This window comes from Mastomys coucha, unplaced genomic scaffold (assembly GCF_008632895.1).
Source record: "Mastomys coucha isolate ucsf_1 unplaced genomic scaffold, UCSF_Mcou_1 pScaffold1, whole genome shotgun sequence".
Classification (NCBI taxonomy): domain Eukaryota; kingdom Metazoa; phylum Chordata; class Mammalia; order Rodentia; family Muridae; genus Mastomys; species Mastomys coucha.
Genome location: NW_022196891.1, coordinates 63,452,361 through 63,467,660, shown reverse-complemented (window position 1 = coordinate 63,467,660; position 15,300 = coordinate 63,452,361). Strand labels below are relative to the sequence as shown.

The following is a 15,300-nucleotide window of genomic DNA, read 5'->3' as shown; positions in this document are numbered from 1 at the left end:
AGGTGTGAAGCAGGAGGAAGAGGGGTGGAGCCCTCCCTGTTGAGGTATTCTTATGCTAATTCTCTGGTCTTGCTGGAGGCAGGCAGAAGGGAATCCTGACCTAACACTTTCAGCTAATGTCCTAGAGTGAGAGAAACCTTTCAATTACTCTCTAGTACTTAAAACATTAAACTAGGATAATTGGAAACATTGGTGAAGGTCAGAAAGCAATGTCCGAATTTTCTCTTGCTAGCTGTGAAGAAATGATATCTTGGTGAGTTCCTAGCACACCAGTACGAGGACATATCTGGGCTACCTCTGAGTTTGGGGTGCCAGGCAACAATGCGGAGGCAGGAGACTGACTTTCCTTGAAGTTTACACCTCAAATACTGCCGTCACGCAAAGTGTGTGTGGCACTTACCATGCCAAGTATCTATGACCATGCCTGTGTGTGTGTGTACATGTGAGTGCACACACGCACACATATTTCTCCCTCTGCCCAGATGACTTCCAAGGTTTCTGGTTAACCCTGTGCTACTCCCTGACAGTTGCTCACTCCTCCGGGCTTGGCCTTATGATCTCAGATTCCCTGGGTTCTATTTAGTGTTCTGGGAGAACCTGTAAGCAGGCTGGACCACTCCTTACCAACACTCTCTCCAGGCAGGACTCACGGAGGACGTCCATGTCCTCCAGGGAGCCTAAATGCTCACGCTGCAGGTTCCTCTAATTTATTTCTGCTTTCTGCCATGCTAGCCCCGCGAAGTCTTTCCTTTATTCCACGCGTCTTTCTCTGCCACCCCTCTTGATCTGACCTTCCCTGCAAACCGAGTTAGGAGAGGTACTCTTCTATTTATGGTTGACCTTATCCTGTGACTTCTGAGGGATGCTAAAGGATTTTCCCCCACCCTCAACACTGGATTCTGAAATTAATTTTAAAAGGGAATACAATTTCTGAAGCTGCCCTTCCTTGAAGGACACTTTTTATTCCCTCTGCAGGATGTATACTGAGGACTGGTCTCGAGGGGAAAAAAATCGTACTTCTGTGCCTCTGTTTTGTTTTATTCCTGGGGTTACTGGGGGAGGAGGGGCTTGATGACACAGCATCTGCTTTCTTTGACAGAGTTCAATTTACAGTGTAATGTGGGTTAGAAGGACCGCCCTAAACAGCAAAAGCTTTTTCTCCACAAAGCATCATTTTGCCTCAGGCCAAGCCTCTCTACCTTGATGACTACTTTTGTCAGTGTCTAGCATCCTTGGACTGTAGTGCTTAATGCTTGATAGTTAAAAGAAGGAAATGGGTCGGCAACACCACACACACACACACACACACACACACACACACACACACACACATACACGCATGCACACAAACACACTGATGTGCCTTTTACTGCAAAATTGTTCATTTTATTACCAACAAAACCTGGGCCTCTTCCTTGGGGAGGGAAAGACATTAAGAGAAAGAGAGGCAGACATCAGAACAGTTCTCTAAGTCTGGATGTTAGTGGTATCTTTCCCCCATCCAGTGGAGGACTGGGACCAGAGTGGGAGATGGAAGCCATCAGAGAGGGGGCCCCTTCTCTTCTACTCTGTCCATGGTTAAATCCCAGCTGTATCAGCAGAGATCCTTCAGTAATGCTGATACGAACCAAGCCTAGCCTACCCATGGTGCATACACACAAGCCTAAGGTAAAGCAATAGCATCCAGGGTCTGGCTTCTTAAGTCGGAGGGCCAAATGACTGAATGTGAGGGTTGTGAAAAGTTTGGCAACAGTAAAAGGCTTCTGGATGTATATTGACCAAAAATTAATTGACAATCAATACATTGGAATCTGAAGTATCCCTGGCTGTGCTCACCCGTGTTCCAGCTCACAACCTCTGTGCTGTGCTTCTGGACACACAATATGCAGACATGGCACAGTGCATGCCACACCATACACCACCAATGAAGCTGCCTGAAATACACATGTAAAAATTGCAGTGTTAGGCTGTGACTCACGTGGTGGCATAAGCCTGTCTAAAGAAGAAGAAGAAGAAGAAGAAGAAGAAGAAGAAGAAGAAGAAGAAGAAGAAGAAGAAGAAGAAGAAGAAGAAGAAGAAAGAGGAAGAGGAAGAGGAAGAGGAAGAGGAAGAGGAAGAGGAAGAGGAAGAAGGAGAAGAATTGCAGTGTTTTTACTGTTTATTTCATATTTTTTAGAAAACAAGAGGGCTGGGCTGGAGAGATAGATCAGTGGTTAAGAACACTGGCTGTTCGGGCAGTGGTGGCACACACCTTTAATCCCAGCACTTGGGAGGCAGAGGTAGGCAGATTTCTGAATTCAAGGCCAGCCTGGTCTCCAGAGTGAGTTCCAGGACAGCCAGGGCTATACAGAAAAACCCTGTCTCAAAACAAACAAACAAACAAACAAACAAAAAAGAAAGAAAGAAAAAGAATACTGGCTGTCTTTCCAGAGGTCCTGAGTTCAGTTCCCACTGAATGGCTCACAACTGTCTGTAACTGTAGTCCCAGGGGATCCAGTACTATATATATATATATATATATATATATATATATATATATATATATATATATATATACACACATAAGAGCTAATGAGATGGATGGCTCAATGGGAAGGGGTGCTTATTGCTCTTGCAGAGAGCCCGGGTTCAGTTTGCAGCACCCACATATCTGTTCACAACCATCCATAACTCCAGTTCCAGAGGATTCAAACCCTTTTCTAACCACCTCAAGTTCCTGCACACCTATGGTGCACTTACATACCCTAAGGCACATACACGGACTAAATAAAAATAAATACCCCCCCCCAAGAGCTTAATTACAGAAAACAAAGACCTTGACTATTTCCCTGTTACGATTCCTCATTGTGCATTAAAGGTGTCTATCTTTGGCTTGGATTGTATTAGAATGTTATATTTTTAAAAACTGCTGTTTAAGCTGCTGGCTTGAGTTGCCAAAGAGATCATTACAAGAATTTGGGCTTAGATTAATTAGAACAGAATTTCCAACAGTTTTTGAACTGACCCTAAATATCCTTCTTCTGTTTTATAGTGTGCAGTTATGAGTAACACCCTCAGCACTGATGATTTTAAATAAAACAGCAATCAGCTGTGAAACCCACTGAAGATGTTCTGTGCTCCACTGTATCAAACATCCAGTTGCCATTGAATGGTGTGCTAATATAAACACAGCCATCTCATTGGTATGCAAAGTTTTATCTCTAATGATGGTGAAATCATATATAGATATAGATAGATTCTTTCCATCAAAATTCTATGATATTTTATCATCATAAATAATAAAAAAATATGATTATCATAGTAGTTATGATATATTATCAATGTTGGATTGTATGTTTATTTTATGTACCTGTATACCCGGGGTCACATGAAAATTTCTCAATCTAAGGGAGTCAGAAGGGGAAAGACCCTTAAGCAGCTCTGATGTAGCCTATGCTAGAAAGGAGATTGCGAAGGTGACCTTTGCCCCCTGACTGTCTCAGCCTACATGCTACCACAGCCAAGGGACCCTCTCCCTCTGTTTTGTGGCGGGTCCCCACAGCACTACCAAGACCTCTAAACAGCAGGTGTCCCAAGGTCTCGGGGGTCTCCTAAGCTGTCACACTGGATCCTTCTCATCCACACTAGAGCTCTGGAATTGAGGCCGTTAGGACACTCAGAGGTGCTTTTCAGTCGAGCTACACTGACCATGTTGGGGCATGATGCCAGACTGGGGGTGAGGGTACTTTCCGTAAGAGTCTTGTCCTCCAAGTACTTCCTGAAAGGCACAGGGACCTTGCATCAGCCCCACCTCCCAAACTGTTACATGCGGGGTCCAAAAACCACGGAGCTTCAGGCATGTGATCCAGCGAGAGGATAGGGGTGGGGGCAGTGGGGAGCCACACTGCACATCCTCTCTGATTTCCTTTCTCTCTCCTCCCCTCCCGAGTGTCAGGACAGAAGTCTATCTTGCCCTTCAGAGCTCCTCAAAGTGCTTGTTTGCAGTAAGGTAAGTGCCGCTTCGAGCCAGCACATAAATCAACACATGGCTTTCTTCATCAAGAACCGTCTTAGAACCAAACAAACCCTGCGCCAGCAGAACAGAGCACCGCTCAGTGATAAAGTTGATTTACATTCTGGAGCAGGCTCCTTTTCGGTGCAGTAAACTGGCCTCTCTAAGGCAGCCCATTTTGTCCCAACTTCCTACCCATTCTGTGGCTTGTGGATAAAGTTGATGTCCTGCCTCCTTCTGGCTGTGGGCTTTGGGCTTTGGCGTTTGGTGTTCAAAGCCAGTTTTTCAAATTTATAAAAAGCTTTCTCTCCCTGGCACTTTGTCTCCCGACACTATTGTTTCGGCTATGAGTTGGAACAACCCTATTCAATTCGGCTGACTCCTTCGTTCTATTATTTTGAAAAAAATCATTACTGAGAGACTGGTGGGAAAGATGATAATTCTACCTTTGCTCTGCTTAGCTTCTTAATTGTATTCCCTGGGTCTCTGGTAAGAACAGTATGTGGGGTTTAGTGTAGGGATTTATTTTACAAATGAGACTTCACCCCCTCAAACAGCAAGTGCCAGATTAGTCGGCCATGTATTAAAAAACATATAATGGCCGGAACAAATACAATGTTGCATACACCTTTTAAAATAGCAACAGTTGGGCTGGAGAGGAGTCTCGGTGGTTGAGAAAGAATACTGTTTTTCTCAAGGAGCTGAGCTCAGTTCCTAACACCTGCATTGGACTGCTCACAACTGACTATAACTCTGGTTCCAAGGGATCCAGTGCCCTCTTCTGGCCTTAGTAGGCATCTGTGTCTGTCTGTCTGTCTGTCTGTCTGTCTGTCTGTCTGTCTTTCTGTCTCTGTCTCACTGTCTTTCTGTCTTTGTCTCTCTCACATACAGTGCACATATATGTATTCAGGCAAATAAAACACCCAGACGCATAATTTCAAAATAGAAAAAAGCAATAGAAATAAATATATTCCCTTGTATTTTATATTTTATAATATTTCTCTCTGTGTGTGTGTACAGGTGCATGTGTATGTGTGTATGTACTTATGTGTGTGTGTGTGTGTGTGTATATATAAGGCTAGGGGACTGCGGAAGGCCCAACTGTACATCTTTAGAGAAGAGCCACGTGTCTCTCTCTGCTTTCCTTTCACTCCCCCAGTCCCATGTCAGGACCGAAGTCTATCCTACCCTTCAGAGCTCGTCAGAGTGCTTGTGTGCAGTAAGGTAAGTGCCACTTCGAGCCAGCACGTAAATCAACACATGACTTTCTTTTTTTTCTTTCTTTTTTTTAGAATATATATATATATGAGATGAGTATGCAGTAGCTATCTTCAGACATACCAGAAGAGGGCATCAGACCCCTATTTCAGCTGGTTGTGAGCCACCATGTGGTTGCTGGGAATTAAACTCAGGACCTCTGGAAGAGCAGTCAGTGCTCTTAACCGCTGAGCCATCTCTCCAGCTCCCAACACATGGCTTTCTTCATCAAGAATATCTTGCAACCAAACAAAACCTGGCACAAGTTTTGTGTGTAGAGGTTGTGTGTGTAGAGGTATGTACGTATATACAGGGGTGTGTGTGTGTGTGTGTGTGTGTGCGTGTGTGTGCGTGCGTGTGTGTGTGTGTGTGTGTATGTATGTACAAGTGCATGTGTGTGTACATGTGTATATGTAAATGTTTGCATATGTGTGTATAGGTTTGTGTGTATACAAGTATGTGTGTGTATACAGGTGCATGTGGGGGGGTGTGGGTGTGGGTGTGTCTGTTTGTGTGTCTGTGTGTCTGTGTGTGTGTGTGTGTGTGCAGGTAGGTGCCTATGTGTGCACATGCATGGGTAGGCCAGAAAACAACTTTGGATCTGTTTTCTCCTCAGATGCTATCCACCTATTTTCTGAGCTATGATGTTTTGTGAGGACCTGGGACTGTTAGGCTGGCTCGTCAGTAAGCTCCAGGGATCTTCCACCTCCCCTGCCCCGACATTGCTAGCACAGGCTACCACACCCAGCTTTTTACAGGGATACTAGAGATGGGACTTCAGTCCTCAGGCTGTGCAGCAAGCCCTTTGCTGACTCAGCAATCTCTGCAATCATTTGTCCAATAGTTTTAGACCAGTAACCTTAATTTGGTGTGTGAGAGGAGGTAGCTCCACGCCCCTACTGAGTTATAAATCAAGCAACACACCCATCCTGGTGATATTTGCCTCCACTACTCTTATGATGTCTTGTCTTCTCAACTTTTCTTCTCAACTGTTTTCTAAGAATCTTTCCTGCAGTATTTTAATTTTAAAAAGTACAAGGTTCAATGTTGAACCCAGAGCCTTATGCATGCTAGACAGGTACTCCTCTACTGAGCTATACCCTCGGCCCTTCTGTCTGCAAAATCTTAATAACCTTGAAAGGCAATCAGTCTCTTAGCTATGGCGCACTTTTATTATCAACAACACTCTTAAGACCCTCTCCCTTCATCCCCAATCCTCTTTTCTACCCAGCCCCAGGTGGCCAAATCACCTCATGTCTAGGGACATGTGGATTCTCCCTCACATCACGTGTGGAGAGCTCTGAGCCAAAGGTAAATGTGTTTCCAGTTTGCATGATGGGACAGTGCTAGTCTGGGGTGCTCTATCTCTTTTTAAATTTAAATAAATGTATGTATGTATGTACTTATTTATTTATTGATTTTTCAAGACAGGGTTTCTCTGTGTATCCCTGCAACTCACTCTGTAAACCAGGCTGGCCTCAAACTCAGAAATCCTGCTGGGATTAAAGGCGTATGCCACCACCTGCAAAAATAAATAAAATTTATTTTTATTACATTTACTTAGTGTGTGTGTGTGTGTGTGTGTGTGTGTGTAAGTTAGAGGACAACTTGCACAAGTCAGTTCTCTCCCTCTCTCCCTCCACCATGGGACCCAAAGATCACACCTAGGTGGCCAGGCTGCGTGTTAGAGCAGAGCTTTCAGTCACTGGGCCATCTCACCTGCCTGCTTACTATGGCTTACTTTGCTCATCCAATGTAATTTTTCAAAAATTATCCCACTGCTGGAGACTTGTTTCCCATCTTGCAGGATACTTAGGAATCGTAGGTCTTTTATGCTAGATGCAAAGAGGGTGAAATTTAGGTGATAGGGTGCCACAGATCCCCGAATCACATCAGTTCTCAGGATGATGGAGTGTTTACGGCTTTACTGACATATAATATATCTATTTAAAATGTACAGTTCAGGACCTGGAGAGGTGACTAAGGAGTTTAGAGCACATATTGTGATGGGCATTCAACTTTAATCCTACCAGTTGGGAGGCAGAGGCAGGTGGATCTCTGTGAGGGTCAACCTGGTCTAAGGAAGGAATTCTCTGTCTTAGAAGACAGAGCTACATGATGGAGAGATTCTGTCTCAGACAAAACAAAAGAAACAAAACAAAACAACAACAACCACAACAACCACCACCAACACAACAACAACCACCACCACCACAACAACAACCACAACAACAACAGCAGCAACAACAACAACCACAATATTCACCACAACAACAACAACCACAACCACCACAACAACAACCACAACCACCACAACAACAACCACAACCACCACAACAACCACAACCACCACCACAACAACAACAGCAACAACAACAACTACAACAACAACAAAGATAGCATGTCTTGTTCTTGTGGAGGACTGAAAAGTTTGGTTTACAGAGCCCACACTGGGAGGCTCACAACTAGATGCCTCTAACTCCAACTCCAGAGGACCCAACATTTTCTGGCCTCCTGGGGATACCTGGACCCACATGACACACCCACAGACACAAATGTGTACATATAATAAGAAAATGTATACAATGTGAACCAGTATGTTATTTCTTTTACTAGCCAAATAATATTCCACTGTATGGATATACCATATTTTTTGGTATTTACAACAGCATCACTGTTAGTACCTAGACTATACTGATTTAGAAATTGCATTAATTAGGATAAGTTATGTCTCTCACATCTAAGTAAGTTAAGCATTCTAGTAAAATGAAGGAAAGAAAGGAGAGAGGATGTTTGGGGGAAAATAAGCAATTTCTATATCATTTCTGTTTCCCAGAAAAACAGAATTCTATGCAAGCCAGAAATATTTTGTAAAACCTTTTTTCAGTGCATTTCAGTATAGAGCTATACTTTCTTAAGTCTGGAGAACACAGCACTATGTTAACCTGGTTCAAAATTTCCAGGGGATGTAGTAGCCACCTTGCACCTTAGTCTATCTCTCCCTGTGCCTTGGCCTCACCACCACTCAGCTGGTCTGCCCTTCTATGTGCATCCATCTGGTGGTCCATCTGGAGGTCAGTCCGGCGAGCCATTATGGACTGTGGAAGAGGTCAGCAGTTATGCTTAATTACAAGGAAATAAGATTCCTCTGGGGCTGCTGTGAGCGGGTGAAGCAGATATGATCGGTCAAAGTGTTCCAAGAGCCCTGGAAGGCAGCCCCTCTGCAAATATAGGGTTGGCCTTTATTGTCGCTGCTGTTAATAAGCCAGATGTTCTCAAAGCGTTCCTCCAACCGGTGACAGGACTTGGAAAATTGCTACCCCTTTATTGGTTGCTGAAACCAAATAAAAATCAAATTAAAGTTTAATTCACCTCATAATTTTCTTCATGGCAACGCTGGTTGGCAGCCTTGAGGCAGAGCCAGCTTCTTCCTCCACAGCATCCATCACCCTCAGCTGAAGCCCCCAGAGGCCGGCCGCTCCTTTTACCTCTGCCCCAGTCCTCTGTGGGTGCAGACTGCAGCTGCAGAGAGAGTCTGCAGCTCTGGCTAAGATGAAAGGACTTTGGGAGCGGCATGAGGATGCCAGAAAGTCTTTCCCTCTTCTCTCCTCTGAGGTCTCCATGGTGACCGGGCAGGGGTCCGATAGATATTCTAGTTATGTGACTTGGGCCAGTCCTAAATCCACCTCCCACGAGGTTCTTGAGTCCATACGCAGGGCCGGCTGAGGCCGCTCCTGCTAGCCAGGCAATGCCTGTCCCTAACAAGGGTTCAATCAGTATCTCTTGCACTTATGCGAAGGTTTTCCTCGCGAGTGAGTGAAGAGTAAAGTCACCTTGTAGGCATTTCCTTTTAACATAAACTTTATTCTTTTATTGTCTTCCCTCCTCTTCTCTTCCTTCTTTCCCTTTCTTGGACGCAGAAATATCCAAGGCTTCCGGGGCAGCACTCCAGCGCTAAACATGATTCCACATGTGTTGTGAGTTAGCCTGCTACTGTCGGTGTAAACGTTTGCCGTTCTGAAATGCACCAGTGAAAGCCAGCAGCCTCCTTCTGGAAATTTAACGGAGTGCAAAGACAGAAGAAGATCGCGACAGACCCAAGAGGTGACAGACGTAGAGGAACCTCGGTGGAGAACTGCTTCATAAAAAGCCACCGCAGGGACACCAGAAGGGCACATGTGACCACCTGGCAGGGATTCAAACCCTTCTTCGCAGTCAGCCCCTATTCACCCACTCGTTTTACAGTCCTTTACTGCCAAAGGACTAGCCCATGCCAAGGAAGATGGGACCGAAGGCTGGTGTGAGTGCCTGTAGACAGGCAGGCAGGCGGGGAGAGGCTGATGGGGTGGCTCATTGACACTACACTCAAGCAAGCCATAAAGTAGAAATGGAGCCGGGAAGTGCTCCACCGAAGACATAATAGAGAGATGCAAGCAAGAATTAGCTCCCTCTCGGTGTGATAGAGTAAACACTAGATCAATGGGGAGCTGGGGGGGGGCGGTGAGGGGCGGGCGACAAGGGGATGGAGGTGACGCAACACGTAAGACATTGCCTACCTTCATGACCAGGCATTTCCTAACTGTGCCTTTAAAGACACTGAAGGTTTTAATGCTTGTAGCCATGATGATCTTTGCACATATGAGTTAAAAACTTTTTTTGTTTGCTAGCTTGCTTGATTTATTCTTCTGTGGGGATCATACCCAGGGCTCTGTTCAAGTACTCTAAGCACGACGACTGAGCCGCATCTCAGCCTCCGCCCCCTCCCCCCATAGGAGTTTTTCCTATAAGGACCTAGAGTCCTGGCATAACATTAAAGAAAAGCATGGACGCAGTACTATTGCCCTGAAACACTTCTACCTCTCTGTATAAGGTGTAGCGTTCTTCCTGAAGCTGCGTTTAATCTAATCGCCTTCTGTTTCCCCTGTCACGGAAGTGGCAGAGCGAAGCGCTCTGATTTGAATTCCTGAACTCGTTCATCTTTCTGGCATTCCTGGTGAGTTTTCAGTTTGCTGCTGACAGAGACATGCGCTTTCTAGAGAGCCTTCTGCCTCCCGCATCCGCTGCATCTTCCCGAGCTGGCAGCAGGCACTGACAGGCCCTGATACCCACGTCCTGAGGAAAGAGGTTTGCGCCACAGGTGGTCCAGAGCACACACATGGGCTCCTCGATAGATACTGGACACTGCTCGTATTTCTTCTTCCACTCCTTTAACTTCATGCTTTGTTTTGTTTTGTTTCAATTTAGCATTTTCTGGACAACTTGCTTACTCCGAGTAGAAAGACTGGTTGATAAAAAATAAAGGGGAGGGGAGCACTGAGTGAGGAAAAAGGTATGGCTGAGATGGGAGGGGGGAACGTGAAGGAAGTGGAGATGCAGCAAGTTTGGGGGTTTGTTTGTCTATCTTGTTTTTTAAAATGGGATAAGAGGGCCAGTAAGATGGCTCAGTGGGCAAAGGTGACTGCTATCAAGCCTGAAGACCTGAGTTTGATCCCTCTGGACCCATATAGTGGAAGAAGAAAACCACATCCCATCAGAGGATGGGGGTTTGATCGCCTAGATGTATGCCTATGAGATGGATGCTGGGTTGTAAGCATTTGGTTCTAGAGGTTCAGTGAGTGGTAAGAAGAGAGGTCACTGCCCATGGCTTGCTCAGGCCTAACAAGACTACTGAGAGAAGCCACTAAAATCCGCCCAACCAGATGGCCCATCCCTGGTGTGTCATAGTTTTAGGCTGTGCTGTATTTCCCAGGTTGTTAGACTGTGCTGTATTTCCCAGGTTGTTAGACTGTGCTGTATTTCCCAGGTTGTTAGACTGTGCTGTATTTCCCAGGCTGCATCCTCCCAATGCCATTGGCCATGCTCCTCATTAGAAGGCCAAGAGCAGCGAATTTCATCCAGGCGTGTCCATCAGCCCATTCGGTGCTCCCTTTAACCTTCCCCCCCCCGCTGCATCCAAGAGCCCCTTCCAGGGAAATGACAGCTGGCTAGGGTCATGGAGGAGACTAACCTGATCCCCCCCAAATTGGGACTTTTTCAGATCTTAGAAACCCGAGAAGCCACCCCAACCAACAGAAGCCCAGGAGATGCAACAACTAAACGCAGCATGCTGGGACAGGGACCTGGGGCAGAAAAGGCTATATGGGGAAAACAGGAAATCCAAGGCGAGCGTGCAGAGTGTGGACTTCTATTAGAGATATATCAGAACTGGATCATTCATTGTGGCAAATGTAAAATGTCAATTATAGGGGAAATTGGGCAGGCGTAGGGAAACTTAACAGCGCTTTCACTTATTACCCATCAATCTAAAAGATCCTGAAAGAAACTGTTTTAAAAAAAACTGTGAAGTATTCATAGTGTAGATTAAAAAATACTTTTTCTGGGAGGGTCACATTGAGGATGCTGTCCCGAAAAAATTATATAGTGCCAGCTAGATAGCTCAGTGGGTAGAAGTGTTTGCCACCAAGGCAGACAACCTTGGTTTGATCTCTGAGATCCACATAAGCTAGAAGGAGAGACAGACCTCTATATCCATGTTGGGGCTTGCTCATGGTCTGAGTATGTAATCTCTTTCTTTATCTCTCTGTCTCTGTCTCTGTCTGTCTGTCTTTCAGTCTCTCTCTCTCTCTCTCCCTCTTTCTCATACACACATGCATACACACACAGTAAATGTAATCTTCTGAGATAAATTATAAATTGTACATGCACTTTATTTGGAAGAAGCAGGGTTGAGACGCTGTCTCAGTGATAATTTTCATTAATTCACTCACTGAAACATTCAACTGTGGGCGTTCGGTTTGTGTGTACTTGGACCAGGGTTTTATGCTGAGAGTATGGTGGGAAACGCAGCAGCATCCTATAGGCAGGAAGCATCTAGTGGCTAATGACGAGCTGACTCACGAGCCCTCAGTTGCCTTTGCTTTGTTTTGTTGTGCCAGGGAATGAAGCTGGGGCCTTGGACATGCTAGATACTATGTAAACACTTGCTAAGTCACATACCTATCCCACAAGCCCACAGGTACGGGGGCTGGGGGGACATTAAACCCAGAGTGTAGTGACAACACAGAGGAGGGAACACTCTGCTACTGATTAATCAGTGCTGCACTGTGCAGTATCTTAAGTTGACAGAGTGAGGTTGAGAGCATAAACCTTGGAGTGGGACAATACTGATGATCAAGTTAACACCGTGCCAAGCTTAGGGTCGATTAATGTCAGTGCCAGGGCAGAACTTAGCTCATCTCCAGAGTCTATGCCTTAAACTTCTCTGAGTTCTCTGCCTTGAATGCCTCCTGAAGGTTAGGTATGAGCCAGCAGGTGAAGAGGTCATAATAAGTCTTACTTGCTAGCAGAGACCTCCGAAAATGACCTTTTGATATAAGTTTGAGGTCATCAGAACTTGGTAAACTGAATTGATTAAGGGGCCCAGGAAAGACAGCTCTAGTGCCTACAGAGTCTATACTGAGCAGAGTTCAGCAGAAACTGCCTCCCTGTATTTGGGTGTCTATAACAAAATACCCCCAGGCTGGACACTTTTCTTCCACAGCTCTAGAGGCTGTGAGGTCCAAGAAGAGATTGCTGGTAGATCTCGGGTCTGTTGAGGGCTCTCTCTCTTTCTCGCTTTCTTCACATGGTGGAAAGCAGAGAGAAGAGGCAAGTCTTCTTAGATTTCTTTCTAGAAGGGAACTAATCCTTTTCCTGAAGGTTATGCTCTCGTGATCTAAGTACTTCTCAAAGTCATCATGATAACATCACACCGGGAGTTAGGATCTCAACACATAAATTGGTACAGCACAAATTTCTATAGCAGTCCAACTTTGCTTTTTCACTCCAAATTCATATCTTCTTTATGTAGAAAATAAACTGCTTCTCTTATATTTTTGGTTGTGAACCTAGCCTTTAACGGCTGAGCCATCTCTCCAGCCCAGGTTGGTGCTTCTCAAACACAGTGGTTGCATGGGCTGGCGAGACTTTATCATTCTGAAGGGGTCAACCCTGAATTTTTTTTTTTTTAAGCTGATTAGTCCTAAGCAAGTCAGACTTGCCAGGCAAATCCTATGAAATTTTGTTTTTGTTTGGTTTTCAAGACAGGGTTTCTCTGTGCAGCCTTGGCTGTCCTGGAACTCACTCTGTAGACCAGGCTGGCCTCGAACTCAGAAATCCACCTGCTACTGCCTCTTGAATGGTGGGCGCTGGAATTAAAGGTGTGCCCCACCAAAGCCCAACAGATCCTGTAGGAAAAGTTAAGACTCTAGAACCATCCTCTTCTGCTGTGTGATCAGCTCTTTCAGCCCAGGAGTAGCTTCTGGCCCTAGAATCGAGCTGTCCCATGATATTGCTGCAGGCTCCTGCTCTGTAGAGAGTAGAGTATGGGGACGTCTTCCTTCCCCTGCTTTAAGAGCATGACACTTACAGCTTTCCTTCGTTCCATCCACTTCTGCTGTTTCTTGGTAACTGCTGGCAGTTCTGTTGTTGTAACCTCACTTCTTTCCCTGACTTCTGTGGAGGTGCAAATGTTTCACACTTATGCCAGTCTTTCCAGGAAATGGCTAGTCTGACTACCCTACTGTTCTCGTCTCAGTACTTTCCCATTTGTGTGTGTGTGTGCTATGGACAGGCTGAGAATTATTCCCCAGCTCATCTTCTGATTCCTTTTGCTTAACAACTTTGTGCTCAAGTCATTTGTTTGCCGTCATTTTACCGTAGGAACTGAGAAGGAGCTAAGCTCTATTCTAACCCTACACTTAGCCATCCGCTCAGCTAACTGTCCCACTGCTTCCTTTACAATTTCTACCTTCCACCAAACACTAGAATGTGAGCAAAATTCAGCCAAGTTCTCTGCCACCTTATGACAGGGATGTCCTTTCTTCCACTGTCCAATAACATGCATCATTCCTTGGAGAGACATCTGAATGGAGACAAGGCTTCACCGCATGAGCTTTTAGAGCCTACACTTTATGTATAAACCATAGCAAACTGGAAACAAGTTGGAATACTCATAGAACAGTCTGGATGAGAAAGAACAGGAACCTAAACCTCCCAGCGGCAAAGGGAAAGAAGGGCAGATCAGAGATGCCCTGGGGTGTTCCTAAGGCCTGGTTACTGATAGGGCGAGGGGGTCTAGGTGATGCATTAGAGCTTTGTCTGTAAAAAGGATTGTCGTCCAAATATACTAAGCAAGAATGGTTCATAATCATTCTAGCTGGAAAAACAAGGACAGAGGTGCAACCATAAAACAGGCATTTCATAAAAGTTGTTTGGGAATGGAAGCCATTGACCTTTGGTTTTGTCTTCCATTGCTCTAAATAGCTGGCTACGTGGGACTTCTCTTCTCACAGGTTGTTCCCCCTTAGATTTTTCGATCTCACGACATATGTGACTTTACATTTCTCTGCCACGATTCCTGTGTGCACCTTACCTTCCACTCCCTCCTTACTACTAAGTATCATTCAGAATCTGTACTTTGGCTTTTGAAAAGGGAGTCTCAACCATTTAGCTTATTGTCTACTGTCTCTGTGAGGCAATATTCTCAGTGGGTCCATTGCAGGCTGTCTGGCTCAGTTACAGTCAAGGAAGCTGAAGGGACAGGTGCCTGCTCAGGACCCCAAGACCCAAGCTCTTAGTACCAAAGAGATTTATTTGCCCCAAAGGGACAGAAGTCAGAGAATAAAAGACAAAGACAGGATATAGAAAAAGATGGAGAAAGGGAAGGGAACAAGGGATAGGATTATTTGTCCTGGAGGGGGACAAAGGACTGCTTATGGATAGAGAGGGGACAGAGGGGACAGATGTGATCCATAGGAAAAATGGTGGTTTATAAAGGCACAGGGGAAACCCTGTGTTATGAGGAGACATTTAATTTTAACTGGTCATGTTAATTAAGTAAGCCAAAAGGGACGCTGATTGCTGGACTTCAGTACTTTGATAGCTGGACCTTGGTAGTCAGCCTTAGGAGGAGGAAGTAGCCAAATAAGGAAATAGATCTTCAGTGCCTAGCTTTAGGCATATAATCTAATGGTTTTTAGGAAGGCAGAGAGAAGGGCGGGGGGGGGGGGGGG

The 15,300-nt window shown here is 45.3% G+C and overlaps 1 long non-coding RNA gene across 2 annotated transcripts; it reads left to right on the top strand.

Moving 5' to 3' along the window:
• The first annotated feature begins 619 nt into the window (after positions 1–619).
• On the top strand, positions 620–9,680 carry LOC116070917. Of its 2 annotated transcripts, none has more exons than XR_004110633.1 (4): positions 620–817; positions 3,032–3,182; positions 3,935–3,988; positions 9,169–9,680. It is a non-coding gene; the product is annotated as an uncharacterized LOC116070917 (long non-coding RNA). The 2 variants fall into 2 exon arrangements; XR_004110631.1 differs by having other exon boundaries at positions 3,929–3,988.
• Positions 9,681–15,300: the final 5,620 nt, after the last annotated feature.